The sequence below is a fragment of the Desmodus rotundus genome, chromosome 2 (assembly GCF_022682495.2).
Source record: "Desmodus rotundus isolate HL8 chromosome 2, HLdesRot8A.1, whole genome shotgun sequence".
NCBI classification, from domain to species: domain Eukaryota; kingdom Metazoa; phylum Chordata; class Mammalia; order Chiroptera; family Phyllostomidae; genus Desmodus; species Desmodus rotundus.
In genome coordinates, this window is record NC_071388.1 from 58,409,490 (window position 1) to 58,415,955 (window position 6,466).

The 6,466-nt window shown below is 43.4% G+C and overlaps 1 pseudogene; it reads left to right on the forward strand.

Moving 5' to 3' along the window:
* The first annotated feature begins 609 nt into the window (after positions 1–609).
* Positions 610–1,479, forward strand: LOC112300924 (small ribosomal subunit protein uS5 pseudogene; annotated as a pseudogene).
* Positions 1,480–6,466: the final 4,987 nt, after the last annotated feature.

Below are 6,466 nucleotides of genomic sequence, written 5' to 3' on the forward strand. Positions count from 1 at the left end.
CAGCAGCTCTCACTGTACTGCGACTGCTCACAGCGTCCCCCTGAAGAACCGAAAAGCCGTCACAGAAAGAGCAGCCCAATTGGCCATCAGAGTCACCAGCCCCCACGCCAGCCTGCAGAGCAAAGAAAAAGGATAGACAGCTCATGTGCACATTTCATTTGTGGTCACTAAAACCATGACGACTCCTTCATCTGCATTGTCCTCTTAAAGCAGAAGCAAAAACCACTTGGTAAAATGGAATAAAAATAATATTTGTAGGTGCTAAATACATGTTGCTCCTTAGTCCTCGCAACAATTCTGAGAGAAGGTTGTGGTTGAAACCAATGGTATTCTACCAAATATGTGTGTTTCACAGCATTTCCCAGCCTCCCTTGGAGTCGAATTGATCATTTCTGGCAGATGGAATACGGGCAGACGTTATGTGCCCCCTGCCAGCCTCCCGCAGTCCTTTTTGCTCTCTCTTCACCTACACAACTGCCAGCAAAAGACTCCAAGTTGTGCCCAGTGAAAGGAGCCCAGATGTTCAGAGAGAGAGCTGCTCAGGAGAGCCATCTATTTCCACCCACCCACAGAACAAGAAATGAGGTTTTACTTCTTCCAGAAACACCGATGCTTGACAATGTCAGTGCTGTGGGAGAACTTGGGGGCCCTGGGGGCCCTGGAATGGGAGGTCGTGGTGGCTTCTGTGGAGGACTGACAGCGGCATCAGGGCCACAGGGCTGGGGCTGTGACAAGGCCCTGGCCACAGAGCTCAAAGCTGAGGACAAGGAGTGGATCGCCATCACCAACCTGGGCCACCTGGTCAAGGACATGAAGGTCAAGTGCCTGAAGGAGATCTATCTATCTCTTCTCCCTGCCCATCAAGGAATCTGAGATCATTGACTTTTTCTTGGGGGCATTTCTCAAGGATGAGGTTTTGAAGATTATGCCCATGCAAAAGCAGACACGTGTTGGGCAGAGGACCCGGTTCAAGGCATTTGTTACCACTGGGGACTACAATGGACATGTTGATCTGGGAGTTAATTGCTCAAAGGAAGTAGCCATTGCCATCCATGGGACCAGTCATCCTGGCCAAGCTCTCTATTCTCCCTCTGTGTGAGGCTCCTGGGGGTACAAGGTCGGCAAGACCCACACCATCCCTTGCAAAGGTGACTGGCCGCTGTGGCTCTGTGCTGGTGTGCCTCATCCCCACCCCCAGGGGCACTGACATGGTCTCAGCCCCTGTGCCCAAGAAGATGCTGCTGATGGCCGGTATCGATGACCATTACATGTCGGCCAGGGGCTGCACTGCCACCCTGGGCAACTTTGCCAAGGTCACCTTTGATGCCATCTTCAAGACCTACAGGTTGCATCCCTGACCTCTGGGAAGAGACTGTGTTCACCGAGTCTCCCTGTCAGGAACTCACTGACCATCTTGTAAAGACCCACGCCGGGGTTTCTGTGCAGAGGACCCAGGCTCCAGCTGCAGCCACCCCATAATTTTACACCAGAAAAACAAAGTGAATTAAGCCTGTTTAAAAATAAAATAAAATAAACTTTTACTATATTAAGCCATCAAGATTTTGGGCTATTGGTAAAAATGGCATAGCTGGTCCTACCTCAACTAATACAGGGTCATACTATTGTTATCTCATTTTACAGATGAAGCAAGTAAGGCTCAGAGAGATGAAGTAACTTTTTAAATCACAAAGCTGTACAGGGTAGAACTGGGATTCAAACCAGTGCTTGTTACACTCCAAAGTCGTAGACTGGACAACTTCCTTATAGAGAGTTGTACCTTTTCCCTTGGATACCTGGGTGGGAAGGCAAAAGTGCTTCCAACAATGCTGATTTTTAGAGTGCTTATCAGGCATACCTCTGAACAGGTGGGGGTATTTATTAAAGCCTGAGGTACAAAAAAAAAAAGCATTTGAGATGCTGGCTTTTAAAATGCCAGTTCCAGTACTATATTCTTATGGTTCTGATTCAGTAGCTCAGAGGAAGTGACAGGCAATCTGCATTTTTAACAGGCACTAAAGAATACCCCACAGTTTGGGCTCGTAAGGTGGTTGATCTCAGTGGTGGATAAGCGCCATCCTTCTGGCTCCCCAACTATGCCTTCCGCTAATGTCCAGGGAAGTTCCTCGTCCTCTGCGGTCACTGTGCCAGAGAAAGTCCACCACCCGCCACAGAAGCTCAAATGACAATTTCACACTTTCCCAGCTCTTAGGGCATGACCTGGACTTAACCCCTTAGACACACCCACCCCAGACCTGGAACAAAAGTTAGCAAAGGAAGGGAGAACTGAGATGAACCGTGTGGCAGAGATTTTAAGAAGGTCTGTGGTAAGGTTTTGGGACCATTATAAATATATAGCCCCAAGCCCAATTCTCCTGCCTCCTAGCAATTTCTGTGAGCTACCCAAAAACCATTTTAATAAATCCACCATATTTATTTATTAGGTCATTTCAGCCTAAATCCACTACAGCGGTTGACTTGCCATTTCTCACTGTTAACAACCCTGGCTGCTGAATCATTGCGATCCAACAGCAGTACAATCTCCACTATCTCAAAGTAATTTCAAAATATTGGCAGTTCTTACTGTTTAAACATAGTAGAGGCTATATAGCTAGACTATAGCAATAATTTGTAAAGCTGACTTTTCCTGTCCATCCCCTGGCTTCACACCTTGCACACCTGCTAACACTTCACAATCACCATCACCACCACCACCAAAGTCCTTCCCCAGGACTCCAATGAGGTCCCCTCCTTCCTCTACTTACCCCTTTGCCCCTCAATTCAGCCACAGAAAAGCCTTCACAGAACCCCTCTGGCAAAAGCAGACCTCTCAGAGGGCACTGAATGATTAATGCTGAACAGGGAAAGGCAGAGTCCACTTTGATGAGCTTGGGAGAGAAAACCTAGGAATTCTTATGCGTTTATACTTTTTTGTTGCCACATATCCTAAAAGTGAGCAGAGTTTTCTCGCCCATTGTTCTATGCTTCACAGTGTCTTAGAGTGGGAGAGTGGGTTTACACAGGGAAACCCAGTTTCCGGATAAGTTTTGTTGTGCTGCTTATGAGAGTCTGATAAGCAAAGAATTAGAATACACAAAAACCAAAAGCTTGCCCTCTAGAGAAGCATAAGGTGTATAGACCTCAGGGCATACACCCACTTGTGTAAGATGTGTAAATTATTTGTTTTTTCTTGAACTGTATTCATGTTTTAGCTTTCATCCTGTCTGGTGGCAGAAACTTCATCTCAATTAACTCAGGGTCTCCCTTCTCTCTGAGGTTGAGCCTGGGTTCCAGGAGGCCTTGGGAAGGACACCTGGTTCTTGGCGGCCGTGCACTAGACGCATCTGCTTAGATGCACAGCATTCCCTCCCTTCCTTGCTCCACACGTGTCCTGTTACCTCAGTCCCCTTTCTGAGCTCTGGGGCTCTCCTAGTGCTCTCTTCTTGCTTCTCTCAGCCCACTCTTGGGTCCAATTTTGGTGCATCTCCCTTTTTCTGTTTGGAAGCATTTGGAAATTCTATGAGGCTGCTGTAGGCCAATCAGCCCACACCTCACGAAACCGTTTCTACTCATTGCTCCTTCTTCCTGCTGAATGCAGCATACACTGGGGAGGCTTCTTACGCCTCAGATTCAAATTGGAAAGTAAGAATAGGCATCTTCTGCCCTTGGACCCCTCGAACTGGTCTGCAGTTCCTACCATTCCCGCCCCTGCACCCCTGCCCCGGATGCAGCACAATGAGGCAAGGCACAGGGCACCCCTTCAGAGGCCCAGCTTGTCATACTTCCCTGCAGTCCTCTGTTCCTGTCAATCCAGGGGATTCTGTAAAGCTGGTTCCGAGGGAGGGAGTAACTGGCTCTGAGTCACTATGTATTCTTTGGAATCATTTGTCCTAAGCCTGTGCTCTCTCTGGCCCCTTTGTGGGTGAGGCTTTGAGAACTACAAAGGCTTCTTTTCCTCTCGCTGTGTCACTCCTACTGGAGGCAAAGTGCACTGAGCTTGAGTGGGAGGAAGCACCATGGGAAATCCTGGGGCCCAGTAGGGGCCTGGTGGTGAACGTCTTAAAATATTATTCCACCACATGAACCTGATGTGTAATGTTTGCTGAGTGCTAAGGGCTTTTTTTTCTCCTGGCTTTTTATGAATTTCCAAGAACACCATGCTTCTACTCAGCCTCCCCCTTAGATAATGATGAGACTGTAAGACATTGTGTTCAGATGGTCAGTATAACTGATACCTTTGATCATGTCCATTTATTTGTTTATTTAAAGTTCTTATGACCAATCTTATTTTTAAAAAGATTTTATTTATTATTTATTTTTAGAGAGAGGGGAAGGGAGGGAGACAAAGAGGGAGAGTAACATCAATGTGTGGTTGCCTCTCATGGGCCCCATGTTGGGGACCTGGTCCACAACCCAAGCATGTGCCCTGACTGGGAATCAAACTGGCGACCCTTCGGTTCTCAGGCCAGTGCTCAGTCCACTGAGTCACACCAGCCAGGCATGTCCATTTATTTAAAGAACAGAGATTACTTTGTTTTTATATTCCATACAAGTGCAACTTTTGTGTCCATTGAGATTAATTGCTGTAAAATGAAGTACACCATCTCCCCTTTTTGAATTTTGTGTGCCTGTGTTCTTTTCCTCAGCTCATATTTGTGAGAGCTCTCATGTTGCTCTGTGGATTTTTAAAGAATTACTGTATATATTCTATTGTATGAATAGGCCAGAATTCATTTACCTATTCTTCTGTTGATGGATATTTGGGTTGTTCCTAATTTGGGGTTATTATGGGGGGGGGGGGAAGCTGCTATGAACATTTTCGTACACATCTTCTGGCAGACACAGGCTTCATTCCTCTTGGGTGTATACCTAGAGTGGGATTGCTGGGCCATACGATAGGCATATACTTAGCTTTAGTATACAGTGCTAAATCACCTTCTAGGAGTTGTGGGAACCTAGACTCTCACCGGCTGTGTATGAGAATTCCAGTAGCTTCACATCCTAACAAAGTAACTTGTATCATCAGACTTTGAATTTAGCCATTCTCATGGATATGTAACCCATTCTGATGGGTCATCTCATGGTGGTCTAAGCAGTTGCCCAAGGAATAATAATGCTGAACAACTTCTCATATGGTTATTAGCTATTGGATATCCTCCTTTTGCGGTGTCTGTTCAAGGCTTTTGCTCATTTTTTTTAGGTGTTTGTCTTTTTTTTATTGATGTAAAAGGGTCCTCTATTATATTTGTATACACATCTTTGGTTGGATATGTGTATTGCAGATATATTCTTCTAGGCTATGGCTTGCTTTTAATGAACAGAAGTTCTTAATTTTAATTATGCCCAATTTATTAATTTCTTATGGTTTGTAATTTTTTGTGTCTTGTTTAATAAGTCTTTCCTCAATCCATATTGATGCAATAATCTCCTATGTTTCTGTTAGAAACTTTATTTCACCCTTCACATATAGATCTACTATCAAATTAATAATCTGTATTTGATATGAGGTAAGAGACAATCTTTATTTTTTCTATATGGATATACAATTGCTATGCCACCATTATTAAAAAGATTGTCCTTTTGCCATTGTGTTTTTATTACACATAAAGTGACTGTATGTTGTGGGCATATTGCTGGACTCCATAGTTTATTTTGTTGACTTATTTGCCTGTGTTCAGGCCAGTGTCACACTCTCCGAATCACTGCAGCTTCACAGCACATCTTCAGATTCGATAGTGCGAGCCTCTCAACTTTTGTGCTTTTTCTTGAAGATTATCTTGGCTGTACTAGGTCATTTGTATTTCCATATAAATATTATAAATTTCTATACAAACACATTAACTGGAATTTTGAGTGAGATTGCATTGACTCTATAGATCAGTTTGGGGAGAATTGATAACTTAACAATATTGAATGGTGTAACCTAAAGCAAGATTACTGGATAATTCTATGTAGAATTATCATCTATGAATAACAAGTGTTATGTCTTCATTTCCAGTCTTTATATCTTTTAATTTTTTTCTTAATGCACTTGGTAGATCCTTCAACACAATGCTTACTAGAAGTGGTGATAGTGGGCATCCTTTATCTTATTTCTGGCCTCAGGGGTAAGGAGTTCAGTATTTTACCATTTATTTAGTGTTCACTGCAGATATTTTATAGGTATTTTTATAAGATTAAGGAAGTTCCCTTCTAACCCTAGTTTGCTAACAGATTTTATCACGACTGATTGTTGAATTATGTACATGAATTTTTGCATACACTGAGTTGATCCTATGACTCTTGTCCTTTATATGTTAATTTGGTGAATTACATTGATTATTGGGTAGTAAACCACTTTTGTAACTTTATAAAACTTTAACTTCATCATAACGTATAAAATTTCTTATTTGTCATTGGATCCAGTTTACTAATATTTTTTTGTTTAAGGTTTTAGAATCTATACTCTTAGACATAATGGCCTGTAACA